We start from the raw sequence: 22,404 nt of genomic DNA, 5'->3' as shown, positions 1-22,404 counted from the left end.
CTTTGCACGGGATCACTCAAAACCTGATAAGCTTCACCTAGTACATGCATCAGTTGATAATCACAAAGGAGAATGTTATAAACTGAAGTGGGATTTTTATTTTTTTATTTTTTTTCTCTCATTGTTAGTGGATTCTCTACATCAAGAACAAAACACTATAATAAATCTTTAACTGAAATTTAAAAAATAAAAAAAATAAAAATAAAAAAATAAAAAAGGAAATGAATAAGAAGCCATGGACTTGCCTTGCCCGTACAAATAATAACAAAAGTATTAAAATGCAACTGAAATCATGTTCTACATTAAAGTCTTAGGCTCAGTTTGGTAGAATGAGTTTGAAGGGAAAGGGAAGGAAAGGGAAGGTAATGGAGGGTTATAAAAAAATTGTGTTTGGGTAAAATTGGTGAAAGGGAAGGAGAGGGAAGAGTTTGGAGGGTTAACACAAGGCATCTACAGTGGCTTTCTTTATCTTTCAAAAATAGGAGGAAACGGAAGGAAAGGGAAGGAGAGGCTGGGCGGGTTGATCTTATACCTAATTTGCCCTTGATTACACACAAAACCTATACATACAAGTTAGCAGTTGCAAAGAGAGAGAGATGGGGGCAAGCTTGAGTTGAGAGAAAGAGGGCCGGCTGAAGCTTGCGAACGGCGAACCCGAATTGGAAGGGCGATGGAAACTGAAATTGGGTTTTGATTTTTTGAAAATCTGAAATGATGCCGATATGGGTTTTGTAGTTTTGATTCTTGCAGACAAATATATAAACTGAAAGAAATGGGTTTTGAACTTTTGATTCTTGTATTTGCAGTTGCGCAAAGAGGGAGAGAGAGAGAGAGAGCAAGTTCAGAGTTAGGACAAGAATAGAGATGGAGACAGGGAGGCTAAAATGATTTGCCCCAAAAATATTATATATATATTACATTTTGTTATAGGGTTTGTCTCTTTTTTTTTTTTTTTTTTTTGGACAAATATTACATACTTAAATTTATAAATTTTTCTTTTTAAAATTAAAAGGATATAATAATAAATTTACTAAAATACTTCCCTTTCCTTTCTTTTCCTAAACATAATCATTATCCTTTCCTTTCTTTTCATTCATTAACCAACCAAACACAATAGGGGGTTAAAATTATCATTTCATTCCCTTCCCTTTCCCTCATAACTAAAGTTATCCTTCCCCTTCAAACCCACCCAACCAAACATAGCCTTAGTCATGCATAATAATTTGAAATCATGTATTACATTAAGGAGATACCTTCTTCTCATAATTGAAGGGTCATAATATTATAACTTGTCCTTTATAATTTTAAGAAATAAAAAAATATATATATACAAGAAGAAAGAAAGGAAAATTACAATTATATCCCAAATTGGTTAACCCATTTTAACGTGATCAGATTATACAATGTAAATATTTCATAAGAAATTTATGAAAAAAAAAAAAAAAAAATTATTATTATTTTTATTTAAAATCCACAAGAAACCACTGAAGATATATAAAACAACCTTAAAGAACTATGATCACTTATATATCAGTATAACCTAGCTCAAATATTGGAAAATCCTATAATGGGGAATTTCAACAAACACAATGTGTTGATGACTTAGTAACCAGACCTTTAATTAATACCCATTCTCATTTGATTAACCAAACAAAAAAGCATACATGACTCTGATTCAAGATCGAACAAAGAAGATTGTATAGTGCAATTTAAATATATACTCTTTCTAAATTAACTAGAATACAATAATTCATTGAAATTTATTCTAAGCTCCATTCAATCATGGTATAGACACTCAGTAGCGTAGTCAGATATTTTCTTTTGTGGGGGCAATTTTTAATGGCAATAATATATATATATATATATATATATATATATATATATATATATAATTTGAACCAAAAAAAATATGTAAAAATTAAAACATTGTTTTATAATATTTCTATTTAGTATATTCACAATGATTTTTCAGATTATTCATTATTGTTTCAAAATTGAGTTCATTCAATTAAATATATTAAAAAAATCATATTCAATTAATCAAGATTAAGATATGAAAAAGAAAATAATATAGTTACCTAATTGTTCTAATATATCACATATGTAATATATATATATATATATATATATACATATATATATGATTTCATTGATTTTGGCTGCAAACAAAAAAAAATTTAAGTCTTATTTAGAAAATAATAATTAGTAACACAATTACACAAACTAAATTTTGAAAGAACAATAAATCCTAATATAATTTTGATAGGAATAACTAATAATTTTTATAATTAAAATTATAATATCAAATAATAATCGTTAATTTAGATGAAAAAAAAAATAATCAGATTATCTGTCTGCCGCACATATCATATTTTTTGAGAAAATGATAAATTGATGATATATTATATATATTTACAATTGTGTCATATATATATATATAACCAAAAGCCCATTCACGATTTTACACATGCATTCACGATTTTACACATGCAAATATATATATATATATATATATATATATAAGCACTGTCAAATTTTAGAGGAAATAATTATACAAATATATAAATATTTTCATATAAATTTTTAAAAAATTAAAAGTTTAGTAAGGAAGTTGCCCTCACTTGTCCTTATATGTGGCTAGGCCACTAAGACACATACATATAATCATTACACTGCAAGCATCAATATAAGATTTCTAAAGAAAGTAACTGTATAAGCTGATCATAATATATGTGTGTGTGTGTACACACACACACACCATCAAATTACAAAAACCAAAGACTTAACAAAATTGGGGTTTTTTTAGATTAAGCCTTGGAATATCCTCCTCGGTAGCAGAAGGCACAGAAGGACTAACGCCGAGAGCATCATATGATTCTGTTTCTTTCACCGTCATTCTCAAAAAAAAAAAAAAAAAGCAACCCTGAATTCTCTTATTGGTTGATAATGCTAAAAGATTGTTGGTTTTTTCTCTGATACCACTTTATGACTTTGTTCTGATATCACTTTGTTGGAAATAGTGGGATATACAAACAAATACAACTTTATATAATTTGAAAGAGAAATAAAGGAAGAAATATATTATTTCACTTATACCTTAATAAAATTGCTAGAGCACATATAGGCCTTGAAAACACATATCTATGAATTACATATAGATGCCCATAACTCTCATTTCTTTTACTAACATAATCTTCAATAGGCATAACTCCCACTAAGATAATATTTACTAGGCTCTAACTCTCATGACTTTTGATTTTACATAACCTTAACTGCTACTAAGAAAATTTACTAGCCACTAACATAAATAATAAATTCACACATACATCATGGATATAAAAATACTTGAAAATACTAAATACTAAAATCAAGTTTATTATTCAACACCCCCCTTTAAACTTGATTTTTGTCACTGGAGAATCTTATTAATCTTGGGGGCTTGATCAAAAGTTCAATGGTTAATCTTCAATTCCACCTCCTACAATAGCTTTAATTTTCGTGGCCATTTCCATTGATATGTAGGGCTTGTGAAACTTCTTCAAATGCTTGAAAAATTCATTCTCATTATCGATCTTTATCTTCTTCACACAAGCACACCAATCTTCTTTCTTTTTGAAATTTCGATACATCTTGAACTTTACATGTGCTACTACTTTGGAATTAAAAAATAACTCCATATTCACCCAACCTGTGTCAATTACAAAATTCTCCAAACTATTTTTTAAAAAATAATTTGAGAATTTTTTTTCATCTTGAGCTTCAATTTCATACTTCTTTGGAACAACTCTCTTTAAAAGAAGTTCATCATTCTCCACAACAACACAATTATCATAATATTTGATTTCGTTTTCTAATTGAGATGAATATAAAGAAATCATAATTTTATCAAATAAGTCAAATCTAACTTCTTTCAAGATGGAATTTGTAACCATACCTGAAGATGTTAATGCACCAAATTCATCAATTTGTGCATCTTCTTTAGCACTTTCTTCTCCTTTATCTTCTTTTTTAATTTCATTCATCTCCACTTTTTTAATCCCTTCTTCAACACATTTCTTTACATCTTCCTATTCACCATTTCAAGTTGTTCTACAAATTCTTTAACTTGATTTGCATTATACGCCTCTTTATACTCCACAATTTTGTCCTTAAAACTTTCATAATCATCCATCGTGAACTCATCATCCTCAAAATATTGTACCTAATGCTCCTTGGGTAGTGATTCACCTCTATGATTGGAAGCAATGGTCTCGAGCATCTTCCAAACATAACTTGGAGTTTTGGACTCTCCAAAATACTTCCAAATTTCTTAATGTATTGCTTTTTGTAATACGACCAATGCCTTTTCTTCTTTTTTTTTACGAAGCTTGTTGGATATGCCATTCTTTGGCTCTAATCCAACAACATCCCACAAATCACATGCTTTGAGGTATGAAGTCATGATGATTCTCATTCTTTTGTAATTAAAGAACATCATCTTTTCACTAAGAAAATACATTTTTTCCCTTTCATCATCATCATCAAGGAAAAACATGTTTTTCTTAAAATGTTGAACCTTCTAGGATCAACTTTGTCAGGCCTTCAAGATCGTCTAGGTTCTGAACATGAAACCTTGGCTCTGATACCACTCTGTTGGTTTTTTTCTCTAATACCACTTTCTAACTTTGCTCTGATACCACTTTGTTGGAAATAGTGGGCTATATAAACAAATACGACTCTATATAATATGAAAGAGAAATGGAAGAAGAAATATATTATTTCACTTATACCTTAATAAAATTGCTAGAGTACATGATTATATAGGCCTTGAAAACACATATCTATGAATTACATATAAATGCCCATAACTCTCATTTATTCAACTAACATAATCTTCAATAAGCATAACTCCCACTAATATAGTATTTACTAGGCTCTAACTCTTAAAAACTCTTGATTTTACATAACCTTAACTCCTACTAAGACAATTTATTACCCACTAACATAAATGATAAATTTTTACATACATTATGAATATAAAAATACTAAATACTAAAATCAAGTTTATTATCCAACAAATCTAGAGAGAGAAAGAGATGGTGAAATGAAAAGGGTGAGGTCTAAAAAGAGATGGTGGACATGAAAGTAAGAGGAGGAGCAACTATCAACAGCTAATAAACAAATGGTTTGGGAAAGCTTTTTCGCCAGCTGTCACTTTGTGGCGTTGATGATATGACTTTGTTTGTTTGGTCTTTTCACTTGCCTTTTTGGAGTTGTAACATTATAGATGGGCTGGGCTTCGAAATGGGTGTGGGAATTTTTTGGAGACTGGATTGCTATATGGACTTAATTTAGAGTCGGGCTTGGTATTGGGCTTCTTTCTAGCCCACTTGAACCGGTATTTACTTGCACCTTACTCTAAAATAGTAGAGAGATACCGTAAAAAAATCTTAATTGTGTAAGTTGTGACGTGTATCACCAACTGAATTGAAACTGACACGTAGTGATATATATCTATTAAAATAATTTTTTTTTTTTTTACTTATGTGATATGATAAAATTGGTTGATAATACAAAAAAGAAGTATTAAAAGTGTAGGAAAGTTTTTCTTCAATTGGTGTGACACACCAAATGATTCTTTGCATTTTTTACACACCCGATTCTTTGCATTTTTTACACACGTGTTGAATGGTTGGTATTTGACATTGGTAGTATTAATCTTTGTAATAGCGGTGATTTTGCCATTTTGGTAGCACAAGATACTTTTATTTGTTTGAACCTGCTTAATCAAAGCCAAAACCAAAAACACCTTCCAAAAATAGCTAAGACATAAAGAATCATCTACTATTCGAACCAATTCAAGTGGTTAACCTTTTAGACAAATTATTTCACTGGCGAAAATAATTCAAGTGGTTAACCTTTCAGACAAATTATTTCACTGGCGAAAATCAAGTTGGCAAGATTCTTTTTCGATACATGCATATGATGAATCTCTTATAAATCGACACTCATCTGTATCAACACTTTTTTTCAGTGAACACTTTTTTTCGGTGATTGATACTCTTATAGCATTCCATTCTTTAGATATTTTGTTATAAATATAATTGTTGATATTTCATTATTAGTTTCCTCCAATATTTTAACAATATAGAACGTTCAACCAAATTCAATAAAAAAAACATTCTCTAAAATTCAAAATGCTACTACAAATAATATTTCTGTTCACCCTTATCAGAAAACCAAGCACCAAGCAAGTCGTTGCAAAGAAACAAGTCAATCCCCCTTGCCCAAATTTTATTTTTTTTTTTATTTTTTTTTATTCCTCTAATTTGTTGTCTACATTCATTTTACTAATATGCATCTTCTTGCACATGAATCAAGTGTGAATCTCACTATCATGCTGACCTTGCTCATTCATACTCATTCTATTTACATTTTAACAAATATGTTTGTCTTATTAAAATTTCATAAGGATTAGGAAACAAATTATTTATATTGTTTAAGAAAAGTTGAAATTCTAACACAGTTAAAGAAAATAAAGAAAAGTACTTATTTTATGACATGCAAAGATTGTAATGTCCCGAATTTTTCTGGATTTTTTTCGGTATTTTCTTTTATTTATGTTTTTTATGCATCGTTTTGCGTGCCGCATGGGTCCCGAGGGTCGTTTAGGATATTTTCTGGAGCTCGGGAGTTTTGGGAATGCATTTTAATTATTTTATGCATGTTCGATTTACAAGATTGATTTTAGAAATTTTCGGAGTCAGAATCGACTTTTATATGTGGGAATTCTTCTCGGTTTCTCATTAAAGATTATTATTGTGGTATTTGACATAGTATATATACACGTGGAAGATATTTTAAGGGCAAAGTGAAAAAGTTGAATAGCAAAGAGGAACATTTATGTAACTTTGACTAAATTAGAATTAACCACAAGTTGACACTTGGCACCATGAGAACCACACAAGCCTTTGGAAGACTTGTTCAACCTTTCCTTCCCCTCCTATTTTCGGCCATCTTCTTTCTCTCTCTAAGTTTTCTCTTTCTCTCTCTATATCTATATACTACATGCTTCAAGCCCATTTTTGAGGGCTTTAAGGTGAGATTCAATCTAGGGCCAAGAAGGAAAATTCATTATACCTGACAAGGGCTATCATTTGAGAGCAATCTTGCAACCACTTAGATGATTTCGAATTTTAACCAAGCTAAGAGCTTATTTGTCTTGCTCTATTGAAGTAGGGATGCTTAATGTATTGAACTTTGTCTTTTATTGAGTCCTTGCTTTGATTTTTATGTAAAACATGCTTACATGAGAATAAATTGAAGTAGGATACTAGTTGTGCTTTTAGATGTGGAAATTCATGCTCAAATATGATATTGATGTAACTATGCGTTAAATTGTTCATGTTGCTTGCTATAAGTTGGAACATGCTTCATTGAAAAAACTTGAATTGTCATGATTAGTTGTATGGGTACAAAGTAGGAATAATTGACTAATTTGAAGTGATAAGTATGCTTGATTGCTTTAACATGATATCCATGAAATGTCCCCATTATATGCTTATATAATGATGAAAGAATGCTATGATTGTTGTAGCATGCATTTGGGCTTATGTTGATGAGGAATGCATTCATATCATGGGCATAGAGGTGAGAATTTGGTTGAGTTGTCAAGGAAACTACGTTTTCAAGAAGTTTATGAAATGGTTTTAGAAAGGAACTGAATGTAGTGAGTCCAGTGCTAACTTAACCTAGAGGAAACGCATGTCGGTTATTGGACGTGTAACATTGATTACTAGGCCCTAAATGGTCGTCGAATTTGAGACCAGGGATAGTTAATCAATTTCGTCTTGGTAAAGTCGGTTAGCGGCTTTTGGTGTGAGTTGGGTCGATTTGGATAGCTATGCATTATATTTACATGCACCCATATGAGAAATTGTGTAAATGATATTATTTGAATTGAATTGTGATTTGGGTTTCATAAAATCCCCAATGTATACTCTCGGATTCTTTTAACCCTTTTCATTTGTTGTTTGACTCAAGGGAGTCTAGAGTTGATGCCTTAGGCATATCTTACTGAGTTTTAGTGCTCACTCCTTCCTCTTAAATTTTCAGGACATGACAAGGATGTTGTGGACTATGCACCATCCTAGACATAAATGAAGAATTCATCGTTTGTAATTTTTGTAAACAAAGCATGGTTCATAACCATTATTTTGTAAAGTAGACCTTAAGGGTCTCAAGCATGTAATCCAATTATTTTAGACTACTTTTGACGTAAATTGGGCGTGTAATGATAGTTATGTCATATATTATCAATGTTACAATTTTTGAAAAGAAATAATGTTTAATGATGTATCTAAACATTTTAATTCAATGTAATGATGTTGTTGACTGCTCATTTATTCATGCTTGTGAGTTGGTATAGGGGTGCTAAGGTCAAATGACCAAAATGTTGATCGGGGACGGAAATAGGAATGAAAAAGGGCTAAAGCCCCATTTTCTGGGCATCCCCGAGCACTCACAGCAGGGGCTCCGAGCGTTTAGGCCTTCGGGGGAGGAATTCCAAAGGCAGAATTCCTTAACCGAGCTCTCATATGCAATCGCCGAGCACTCGGACTGTGCCCCAGCCCTGTACAAGTGCAGGGGTACTCAGGGTACCCTCCGAGCGCTCGGTATTACAATTTAAGGACTATTTTAGGAAACTTTTTCCTTTGGCCTGTATCTTCAACGTGATGGTCCTATTTGACTTCCACAGTGATTAGAATGATAGGACCACGTCTAATTGTGAACTTTATAGTGTAAAATGACCGTTTTACCCTTGTAAACCCTAGGAGGTTTGGCGTGAAACTAAAGTTGGAATCTGCAACCATTCATGAACCGATGTGGTTAGAAATGACTAGTATGACTTCATTACTATTCCTAATGCATTGTAAGGCGCGTAATGACCATTTGACCCTTGGTGTCCTCAGGTCAGGTTAGGACCTGGTTAGTAATCTGAATCCCTTAGATTTGGGGTGGTACATATTTTGGTATTAGAGCTTTAGGTTTGAAAACTTAGGGACAAAGAGTAGAGGTTTACTTGGAATAAGTAGGGGATTGACTTGCATTGACCGCATGTTTATATGTTGACGTGTTTTATGCATTAAGATCATGCTCAACTGATTATTTACCATGTATTCTTAATATAAATTACATATGGCCTAAACATCACCATTCTAGACATTCAATGTGTAATGAATGAGGGGAAACATGTGTTGCAATTCAAAGAGGTGTGATTAATTGAATCAATAAGCATTGATTGACTAATTAAGCATATATTGTCTAGACAACCTAGTGAATAGCACAATATATCAAACTAAACCATTAATCATTCCTTTAAGCTCACAATTAACACACTAACAAGTTAGAGAATTATACTACTTGCATTCATAAGTATGGAACATCAAACAACAAGCATGGATTGTCCTCACATCTAAGAAAGTAAAGTAACTATATTACTTCTAAGCTAAGGACATGAAAATTAACTAAGGTAGAGGCACAATCCATCAAGAAATGAGTATGAACCATCAAACAAACCACAAGAATATTCTATTTAAGCACTATGCCTTGACAATCTTTAGATTCATAGCATCAATACACATAGACATGCATCAATATCACAAAAACCAAGAGATAAACACATGAACATCTACTCTAGCATACATAAACATATGGATAGAATGAAATGATCAATTGGAAGTATTAATGAACACAAATCATTGTAAGAAAAAGATTCATATATAAATCAAGTGTCAAGACAACATTACAACACAAATCCCCTCAAAATACAAAGCATTAAGGTCTACAAGGCATGCTTAGGGCTAACTCTAGCCCCAAGAAGATGTTTAGCCACTCATTGATGTAGTCATCTGATGCGACCCGAGCGTGTGCACAAAATAATGCACAACACTTTGAGTTTGGAAATTAGTGTCAAGTGGGCATCATAGTTTAAATTTATAAACCGCTTAACACCTATACTATGTAGTATGAGTGAGAAGGGATTGTCCCAAGAGATTATACGTGTTGGAATTTAACTTCAACTCTAGCATATCATAAGATTGCAAAAGATAGAGATTGGTTGATTAAACTAGAAAACAATTAATTAAAATGAAAGTGAAATAAAACTAATTAGAGATAGGGATTTAAGAGATATGAAGAGAGGACTTAGGGTGTTGGAATCACCACTAAGCTCGTGTGATTAACCACTTGCTTTCCATTAATGGGGAATATATTGTTGTGAACAAAATGCGACTACCAATTGCAATATTAAGCATGGACCATCTAATTTAAGAATGAATTGTCTACCTAAACTAAGTGTAGCACAACCCATCAATTTAAAGCATGACCAATCTAACTAGTAACAATTGTAGCACACATCAATCTAGAGAATCATGGAATTTGCAATAATAAGCCATGGAATATCTAAGCAAGCATAGATTGTCTACCTACCTACAAGCATGAATTAAATTATAGAACAACCCATCAAGCATAAGTATAAACCATCAAATTAATTGACAAATCCATTCAATGAAAACCCATGCTTAGCTATCACTAAATCCTTAATTAATCACACCTAGACATGCAACCAACATAGAGAATCTAGTGTAGAGATCAATTCCCCAAATAATCACATATAAGACAACATGTAATTAAAATAGAGAATCATAAGTAAGAATCAAATCAACAATCACAAGGCTAGAGCACTAATCACAACAATATATATATAAATCCCCAAAAATAGAAATACAAGGGTTTAGATTACACAAGATTTAGGGCTCATCCAAGCCCTAAGTATAGATCTAGCCAATCATGGAGGAGGTGGATGTGGTCATGGAATCAAGCTTCAAATATGGCTCCATCTTCTTCTTCCTCTTCTTCTTCTTTGAAGCTCTAGAGATGGAGAGAGAGAGTGGTCTAGAGATGGATCTTGAGATATGCCTCCACTTCCCTCTTTTCTTCTAACCCTAATCTTTAACTTTGCTAGAGAGAGAAATAATAATTACAATGTAAAAATAAAATGATAAAAAGCTTCTTTACAAAATGGGTTACTTCTCTTTATATAGAAGGTCATTTTCTTAGTCATTAAGTTAGGAATATAGCTCCAAAAATATCTAATCCCGTACTATGTGGTAGGTGGGAGTTTTGGGCGTGCGCGGGAATAAGACAGCTCGCTGCCAGCAAAAGTTCGATCGATCAGAGAAAAAGTTCGATCGATCCAACTTTAATTTTTGATCGATCCAACTTTGATCGATCTCACTTTCTGCGATCGATCTCACTTGGCAGCTTTTCAGGATCAGCCTCTTTTTGCTCCAAATCAGCCTCCTTTTGCTCCGGATCCTCACCAAGACTTAGTTTGACTCCAAAAATGCCTTAAGAAACCATTTTTAGCCCATTTTAACATTATTGACCTTAAATAGACAAAAACACAAATAAGTATTAAAACGAAAAAATAAGATAGATAAAGGTCCTAGAACACTCAAGCTTAAGGGATTTAAAAGCGCACTTTTCAGCGCTCATCGTCATCCAACCCTCAAGGGCCATCTCCATGGTAGAAATGCTCTTCTCCTTAGTGGAAACCCTAGAAGAATGGAAGAACTCCCCAAAATGATGTGTCTCTAGTGTCTAGCCTCTCCTCCTTTCTTTTCTTAGTCCCTAAGTATGCGTGTGAATGAATGTTCTATCAAGATATGAAGATATGAGGATATTATAATGTAAAAATGGCTCAAAATTCTTTTATAGGTAGCTCAAATGTGACACCTAATGGTCAGGTCTCGTGCACTAGGGTCCCTTCAATGATTACACCATGAGCCATCTTTTAATGAGCTGGACTCTGTTTGTAATTCGGACTTGAGGAAGTTTGATCGATCGAGTTCAAATGAGATCGATCGAACTGTGGACAGATCAATTAAAGTTAGGCCAGATCGATTAATCCTTGGCAGTGCCTTTTTAGAATAAGACAAATCTGAGATATTTTTGGGATATTTTGGGAAAAAGACAAAAGTGGTAGGTGGGGATAAGATCAAGGAAGTTCAATCGATCTGAAGAAAGTTGGATCGATTGAAGATGGAAATTCTTTGAGGATAAGGACAAGGGGTCTGATCTATCTTGGTGAAGTGAGATCGATCAATGTGAGATCGATCGAAAATATTCCTAATCGATCGAAGATTGTTGATTCCTACCACTTTGCTTCCACTTTGCTCTATTCTTCCATTCAGCTTGAGATTGCTTCTTTTATGCTCTAATTTGGCTGAATTGACTTATTTTGGGAATAAGCACCTGAAAAGTCAATAACATGAAATTAGTCTAAAATGGGAAAGTAAGATAGATAAAGGTCCTAGAATACTTGAGCTTAAGGGGTTTAAATGCACACTTTTCAAAGCTCATCAGCATGTTATATGATAAGGCTTGTTAAATTGCCTACTTACTACGGGTTTCAAATTTTGAAGAATGTGTTAAGTAAAATTTATGAAAATGAAGCATACTTAGATATAGTAAAGCGTCGCATGTTAAGTTGTAAGACTATGACGATATGATAAAACATGTTTAGCTAGATTACTTACTAGGTGCTAGAGTGATAAATGTTTTGAGAAGCATGTTTATGTGCCTATGTGCTTATGTGTGTAATGTCGAAGTATATATTACATGGTCAAATATACTAAATCCCTATATGTTGTATGCATGCAAAGTGTTAAAGTGTTTTATATGTGTTCCGAGAGCATGCTTATTTGATTGCTTGTTGCGTGTTCAGGATTGACACATATATCACACGATCACATATGCAAGGTGACTAAATGTTTACTTTTGTTGAAGCATGTTAGAAGCACAAATAAGCACGACTACTAGTATCTTGCTCAATTCTAAAGTAATGCTTTAGGTGAGGCACATTGAATGGGAGTGTTTGTCACTTGTTTAAATCGTAAGGTATGATTTGTATGACAAAACATACTTAAAATGAAAACATAATGTATGGATGCTAGGTGTATAAATGTTAAAATTGTTATATATGAAAGCATGGTTATGTGACAAACATGTTGAAATTATTGTATGTGAAAGCATGGTTATGTGATAAACTATCTACCTACTAAGTGGTGAAGCATGCCTTAAGGGCCTACGTGTTACTTGTGACGGTTATAAATGATGTTGCAAGTCTAAAGTGTGTTTAATGTAAGTACTTATAAAAAAATTCGTCAAAACTATGAGATATTTGTTAAAAGTTGAATCATGCTACATATATATATCTATATAAATGTGTGTGTGTGTGTGTGTATATGTATATATATATATATATATATATATATATATATATATATATATGGCCTATTTACAAATGGTGTTGGTCGTAAGTTGATGGTTATATGAAAAGAATGCGCTATGTGATTCCTTGCTAGTAATGTGAATATGTCATCTCATGTCATGAGCTATTTATTTAGTGCACCCTTATAGATGGAGTAAAGACGTGATATATGATTATAAACTTAAATTTGTGAGGTATACGATGTGTCATTAAGCGTGCTAAGTGTTTGCTAAATTGTTCGAATGAGACCATGTATTGAATTTTATATTATAAAGGCCTCATTTGAAGTTTGGAGTTGTAACTTGATAATCATGACTAAAATTACAGTATTGACATTTCATACACATCCATCACATGCATAGCATTGGTGTGAGGGTGCGATGGTGATTGGGTATGAGAATGATTGTACAAGGTTTAGAGTTGGATGAAAGTGAGTAGTTGCATTTATTATGGTTGACATGGGAATGACTAGAAAGTATTCATAAAAATGTCGTATACAAAATTTATATTAGCTAGGTATTTTGATTACGCTTGGATCGGTATATGAGATTTTGTTGGCATTTATTATTGATATAATTCATTTGAAGGTCACGACATTTTTCCCTGTTCAAGTATAATCCCTTTTATTGGCCCCCCTTTCATCACCTACGTGTTTAGTGCATGTTATGCGATAGGGATTAGCATGTTATGGGTGGTTGGGTACTAGGTACGGTGCATAGAGATTGGTGGCAGGCTAGTTTTATGATTTGTTGTGCATTATGTCATGATGATGAGTGAACTAAGACAACTTGTACAGTTAAAGCATGGTCTGTAAGCCTTATATATTTTTTTTCTCATTTTGGGGGTACATTGGTGATAGAGGGTATAGTGTACTGGTAGGAATTGCGTTCAGAGACGTGGAACTATAGTTTAAGTTTTGACCTTAGGTTATTATCATTGATGTTCGTTTGGTGATTTGGATCTTGAAGCAGTCGTTAGGTGAGTTGTAGTTTCTATTTTAGACTTCGGTAATGTAAGCCAAGCTTTGATATGATTTTAATGATCACCATTTGTGACAAGCTAGAATGAGGAATGACCTATTAGGCTTGGTGGTTCAATCCTAATTGATCCATTTGTTATGTGAACTAGCGGGCGGGTATGCGTAAGCGTGTGTAGATGGGACTAGTAGGTTACCACGCTAGGCAAGCTTTAGGCTCACAAATTCAAATAAGATCGATATGGACATTGTGGGGTACCATGTTCTAGTGGATGGTATGGAGAAGTCCGCGATGTAGAAAATAAGGTGTTTGACTAGAAGGTAGAGATTGGTGATTGTATTGGGCCTATTTTTGTAAAGGGGTTTATGATAGTGGGTTGTCTATAGGTCGACGAGTGCAATATTGCCACGTAGGCATGTCACCCTTTTGATGAGTCAATAGGTTATCGTGACACGCATCGTGGGTAGTGTGTGTGGTTGCATCACCTTAGAGGTTAGATGTGAGATTCCATAGTAGGTGTAGTTATTTTCACAAGGTTGAGGTTGTCAGTTGGGGAGCACTCTTATCTAGATAGGGTAGGGCGTGATGTCCTAGGGGACATTATGTTGCTTCTTAGTATTTGTCGTGTCACGTACGTTCATGTTCTTATGCAGAGGTACCATTGTGTGCTGCATTTTTTGCATTCGATGTGCACGTGATGCATAATTGATTGTTTCATTTTGCATGGGCATTGGGGCATTTTGTATGTGAGGTTTTGATGTTGGGCTTTTTATAGGATTCCCAATAAGTATTGGTAGTGTGAGATTGTTGATTAGGACGAGACCGCCTAGAGGTTGGGATTTCTTTATACGTTGTAACAAGTTGTTCATTTTCCTTAAGTGTGAAAGGTTTAGCTCAACCTTGGGTGGGAGTGGACGTCCATGATTAGACGCTTGACAAATATTATATGACCGAGTATTAGGAGCACCTCAGGCTCAGTTGTTGGTATCGTAGAAGAGCAGGATTACTTTCCTTTCTTATTGATCTAGTCCAGGTGAGGACGTCGTTGATTATAAGTCTCATTTATTTCCATAGGTGTTATGCAGGTTGGCAGGCAGGTGGACTCGTGTGACAGCCCTGGTTTTTCAAACCAGTGCGTCCTGTGATGAATCGAAGATTGACCCTATAACGGATCCGACTGCGGAAGTGAAAACTAAAAATAAGACTCTAAGAAGTCAAAATGACCTTCCATGAGGTCGTGGAACTCAATGAGAACTGACGCGGAAGCAAAAGATCACAAAAAAAATAACAATTATGGCCCTTAGGGGCAAAATAGTCATTTCAAAAACTATTGATTCGGGTGCCACCGAGCATACCACTAGAAAGAAAATGAAAAACTAATCAAGATGGACTCAAGAATCGCACGATTCAGAGTCTGGACGAAAGAGAAACGACGAAACAAAAAAAAATGGACATACAAAGCAAAAAGGGTAAACTGGTAATTATCCAGGAAGATCCGGAGCAACCAAGCACACCGTTGGAAAGACAACAAAAAAATAGTCAAGTTTAAAAAAAAGTTTACTCGATTTGGAGTCCGAACGAGGGAGAAAGGTTAAAAACAAAAAGAGGGTCATGACAGCTACAGTGATGCCGACCCACTGCTGCTGCAACTGAGAGTAAAAACGGGCATCTAAACGGACTTTTTTGGAAAAACTCAAAGAAGAAACCCCTTCTAAAATCAAGCTGTCTCCCCTACAATATGGACGGAAATAAAAAAATGCATTGTAAAATGCCCAGAATGCCCCCAAGAAAATCTGGTCAAGAGGATAAAAATCCTTCTGAGCTGCTGCCCAAGGAAAGGAAATGGGGCTTCGAGAGGTTTTTAAATTACCTAAATTGAAAATGCAATCTTAAAATACACTCACAAGACCCCCAGAAGTTTCGGATCGGTCGTCACACTTTTAAAAAAAAAAGTCGATGAATAGAACCAAGTACACTTGTATTAAAAATCAGCAAAAACCTGACAGCAAGGATTGTTTGGAAAAAATAGGTTTTTGAGGTCCAAGACGATGTTTTCTGGAAAAACACAAAAAAGAAACCACCTCCAAAATTGAGTTTTCTACCCAATAGCATCGGCGAAAATGAAAAAAATGCATTTTGAAATACCAAAATGCCCCTAGAACAAAATTGGGTAAAAACTCAAAAAAATGCAACCTTAAGTTTTTGTTTCATCAAGAAGGGTATTGTGTGCCACAGTGAACATGCAAGCATACGTAATATGATAAAGTAGACGTACTAAAATGGCCTACGGCCTCATGGCATGTTGTATGTAAATTATGACCCTTCAATGCATGAAATCTCCTAACTTCTATAAGCAACAATGAAGTTAAAAATTTGCATACATATCACATAAGTGTCTTTAGCCCTTGGTCTCATTACATACAAGTCAAATATATTGCATAGAGTGTACTTATGTATACATTATATAAATGGAATCAAATACACACATTTTGACAAATAAGGCTACAAGTGGCATTTCAAGCCAACCTTTACAAGAATTAAAACCTTCAAGTCTACAATCATCCAAGCAATGATGAACATCACGAACCAAGTCTTCGTACCTGAACAAAACCCCCAGTAACTTCGGGGTGAGTAAACAAGTTTACTCGTAGGGAATAAGCATGCATAGACTCGATTTCTTCACAGATATTTTCATTTACTTTGAAACAATTCAAAAGGATCTTGCCACCTAACGTCTATGTTAAAGTGAGACTCAGGGAGCATCCTAAGCTACCTTAAATCATTCCTAGCATAAATCATGTCATACATGAAATTCAAACAACTTAGAAGCATGTTAAACAAAACAACAAGATATAGATTCTTAAAGTAAACATCTTGAAACTTAAAACAGGAAATCAAATAAGGAATAACAAGTTACAACATCATCTAGTTATCAACTTGAAATGAAGAACGAAATCAAACAAAGTGGATACTTGAACATCACGCCAGATCAGACCGACACCACAGTTACTTTAGGGTTACTAGCCCACAGGTAACCTCCCTATGTGTGCACTAGACTTGTAGAGGGATAATCCCCCGTACTAGAATCATGTCCTAGCCTTAGTCAAACAACAACATTCCCAAGTTTCCAAAATCAACAAGTTGTGCAACAACATATATATCAACACGTATATACAAGATAATCAACTATCTACCACGCACAACCAAATTTGGAAACACATACAATACATTCTCTAAGCCCACAACTACTATGGCATGAAAGATGTCAAATATAAAATGTGCAACTCATTACACAAGACAATGACATATTCAATAAGGAAAACATATTCTCATGAATATAAATATAACAACTATGTTATCCAATGCTTAAAATGTAACCAAGTGAATATGCAACAAGTCCAAGTCCATGATTTAAACATAGAAACAACTTCCAAAACACAATTAAATCCATAGAGCAATTAAATAGAATTTAATTAAATAAAAATAATTAAATTCTCTAAATTCCATATTAATTCCAAATGGCTTCAAATTAATACATGTCAAAGATCATATCGTGGTCATTACATATATCATATCAATACTTTAATTTAAGCCATGACTAGAAAAACATAACTTAATTAAATACAAATAATTAAATTCTTTAGATTTCAACATTCATCCAAATATTCCAAATTTAATATATGTTAAACAACATGTCAAGATAATCACTAATATCAACTCAAAAGTTTAATTACATCATTGGAATAGTTGAATAAAATTTAATTAAATAATAATAATCAAATCTCTAGATTTAAAGACATCTTCAAATCCTTCCAATTTAATATGTAACAAAGATTAAATCATGATAATCACTAATATCAAGTCAAAACTTAATTACATCAATGGAGTAATTAAATAGAATTTAATTACATAAAATTTAAATAAATCTCTAGATTTCAAAACAACTCCAAAATTTCTTAAATTAATGTATAATATAGATTAAGACAAGGCCTAATCAAATATCAAGTCCTTAATTAATTCTTCATCATATACAACCATGTGAATTAATTTTTAACTAATGAATAATTAAAAAAAATCCTAGATTTCATACAAAACATGGTATACACATTAAAAAATAATAATAATAAATCATTCCCTACCTCACTAGAGAAGTGTCTCTCTAGAATTTAAGGCAAATCAACACAAAATCGCAAATTCTTCAAGGGTTATGTAGAGGAGGATGAGGGGAATAAAAAATATTTCAAGCTATATGGTCTAAGGTTAGTGGAAGGGCCTCAAAAATCACTTTCAAAGCCTAAGCATCAAGCTTTTGTAATGGTGGCTAGGTTTTGTGGTGAGGAAGATGATGATACAATATGATAAAGTGTGAGTGGAGGAAATAGAGATCCTCCACTCACTATGTGATCCTACACCATAGTCAACATACACAAGTCTTGGTCAATTGCACAAAAACCTTTCTTTAAAATCATAATCCCAAAGTGGCCCAAAAATAATTGTAAGACTTAATTTGGGACATACACTTGTCACTCATCCAAGCCAACAAGTGGTCCAATCCTAGGTCAACAAATGGGTGAATCTCCACCCTCCATGTGTCAAGAGATTAAGCTTCCAAGTGGTTCCACCAAAATGTCAACAAGTGGCACCATGAGAATGTGACACTTGTTATATTTTTGGTAAATTGCAAAAAGGTCTTTTTTAAAAATATCCTTCAAATTAAATTGCAAAATGGTCCTTAAGACGAAAAATAATTACTTTGCATAATTTCACTAAAACCTCAAAAGTTTAAGAAAATTACCAAAAGTTATGCATCCATGCCCTTTACAAGAAAAGTAAACATTTAGCATGCTTTTATACAAAAGTAAAAATGTGGATATTATAGAAATTAAATATCATGGATGCATGCAAAGCTGGAGTCAAATCCGAGGGCAAAAAGTGAGGTTATGCAACGAAAAAGGAAATCGGGAAAAGACAAAAAGTGAATAGTGACGAAAAATGAAAAATGTGGAAATGACTCGGTCCTTAAAGGAAGTTGTCAATCCCAAGAAAGAGTCTTAGAAACTATTTTCGAGCACTCGATATGACACCTAAAAGGGATTTCATCCCTGAAATCCAGCCCCAATGAAACAAAAGGCGAAACCAGGATAATTACGAAGTACATCTTCGAGTATCCCACACAACATGCTACGAAAGCAATCCCAAAACTGGAAGACAACGTGCAAACCAATGTCATTCGCACCCACGTGCTCACGACAGGAAAACCTCTTAAAAGAAAAGTGACCTCATGGCCAGACGATAAGTAAAAGTCACACACAGAAACTAAGGTCAGACAAAGGAATGGAAGACAACAACCGTAAGCATTCCTCCTGGTGAGCCATCATACCGATCCAAAAATAACCACCAAAAGAACTCCAAGATAATCACATATTAAATCAAGGTACTGAACAAGGATGACGTGGCAATACGAATAGCGACCAGAACCCGCCCACGACGTACTCAAATGTGTGGTAGCAATGACAGTACCTAGTGTTCGCCCACACTTACTTGTCAGTAAGGTAGCATCGACGGCAACTAACACTCGTCCACAACACACAACTTTGTACAGTAGCATGATAGTATAAGGCACTTATTCATAACCTGCCCCCACTAGGCCTACCCATAAAACCTCTTGATACAATTGACATCAATGTCGAAAATGATCATTACCAAAAACACTACGGGAACCAGGTATCCGCGAGAGTTGGGGTAGCTAATCCCAAAACTCTAACAACAATGTCATTAGCACCATTATGCTTAAGGCTTTAAATCCTCAATACAACTAAACCAACAACTCCAATGCCTCAAAACACTCATATTAACAACATCAATCAAGAATCCAAAGCTTGAAAAGCAAATCGAAACCTTCAAAAATCAAAATGAACCTCACTACAAGACATTTCATCGAAAGTCCTACATATCTCCCTGAAACAGATTAACTACAAGATCATACCGTAATTAAACATCAGATCCACATCCCTATCATGGATAACTAAATCCTCGAAATACAAGTCCACCACGTGGCACACACATCAAAATCCTGATAACTAAGGTCACAAAACGAATCTATCGAAACCGTGCTTGGCATTACCAAGCTAAATCAAAATTTCTCAATTTCCATCGACCCATAAACAACCACTGGGACTACGATTCCTTAAAACTATGCCTAATCATAACTAGGATGAAAAAACTCCACAAACAAGCCATATCCAACAACAATCCTCCAAAACTTCTCCTAAGAGTCAACCACATCTAAGTCTCCAAAACTAAAACAAGTCTCCAAAAGACATTCTCAAAAGAGCATCGAGCTCACCTCACGAATCAAATAGTTCCTCAATGATATGGACATAAGTCCCCAAAAAATGATCTCACACCAATCCACTCACTCTGAGCACCACAATTCCATCAACAACCATGGTAAAAACTCCTCAAGGGAAGACACAAAAGAAAGGGAACCACCAGTCCTAAGAAGGACAACACCATGACTCCACATTTGAAATGAAAGACAGCAAGGTCAAAGACTTCACCCCCTATATGGGAGTAAGTCGACCAAAATCCACCAAATCCTCACCAAGGACTCAAAACAACAACAGCGATCCTCACGGACCAACCAACCCCAAAACCATGCACAAGGTTACGAAGAGAAGAGACTCACTTCTTGTGAAGTCCTAAACACAAACAAAGAAAAAGAGGAGAAACCCTATTCTCCCACAAGTGTCAACACGATGAACACTAAAATGGAGCATTCTTCCCACCTTAGGGAAGTAGACAGCTCAAGGCAAAACAAATATGAAAACTCCTCTACAAGGAATCTCATAACGAAACCATTACAGAAACTGACATACAACTACGTGCAACTGAGGAAAATAAAAAAGGAAAACCAAACATGGAAGTCATGCATATGACAAGGAATACAACTACCAAATAAGTAAATCTACTCACATAGATAAAGTTAAGAGTACATGCGGCACGTCTCCACGTAAACACAAAAGCATGTCATTAAAGCACAGTAACAACATGACATCTCTAAGCATATATGTAAGGCATGCTAATGTCACACAACAAGAAGATAAATGTGGATAGACCTCCACCTACTCATGCATCGCAATAACATAAATCATACTATTAACATGGTAGTAAACGAAACTGCAGAAGATAAAATGATGCAACAATGAACCCTATGGACATCAACAAGTCCTAGCTATAATCTAACTCCAAAAACCAATGTGACAATAACCTGTTTCAAAACAAACGTGATCCCTCACCACAATGGTAAGACTCTAATAATCCATTACCAAATCTAAAGGTGACACTATAAGTGACATTAACAATGCAATGCTCTCACTAACCCAAAACATTGATAATCGACTCGACTATAAAAGCGTCATCATGCAAGGAGAACTCAAAGAAAATGGCAACTATAGCCATACCATCAACAACCAAATCAATCTCAAGAATTGTCCCTGAAACGACCATCAATCACTGACCAAAAGGACTACGCCTATCGGAACAAAAACCAATGCCGATTCCATCTGAACTGCACTCGTAGCTAGCCAGTACGTTAACATGACAATGCTATGCACCCACCTATAAATGTACCCGCCCACGAAAATTGCAATCTCAGAGGAACCTTCCAAAACAACCAAGGATTGTAAGAGGTCCATAACCTCATCGTGGCCCAAAACCAACAAATCCAGCATTACAGCAACGCCAAATGACTCACCTCACGAGAGCCTAAACAAAAGGTGTCTCACTACCTACCTCAAAACCAATGTTAGGTCGACACAACCTATGCTACTACGAAACCAAACTGAAAAATGCTAACATTATCTAAGAAGAGTGCCTAAACAAAACCAAAACACACCAAACATTACACTAAGTGCTAACTCACCAAACAACCTGACCTCGAGTCAAACATCCATGACTAATCCCAAGTCCTATCAAATATGCAAAACAAACATGCATATACTAATCAAATATAGCATACATTATACGTCATGCTTTTTACAATGGAATACAATCATACTAAACAAACAGCATACCACATGTAGCATGTAAGCACATAAACATGTTATCAAA

This window comes from Cornus florida, unplaced genomic scaffold, assembly GCF_030987335.1.
Source record: "Cornus florida cultivar Cherokee Brave unplaced genomic scaffold, ASM3098733v1 CherokeeBrave_3.0.0_Hap2_Chr09, whole genome shotgun sequence".
Lineage (NCBI taxonomy): Eukaryota > Viridiplantae > Streptophyta > Magnoliopsida > Cornales > Cornaceae > Cornus > Cornus florida.
This window is presented reverse-complemented; position numbering follows the sequence as displayed.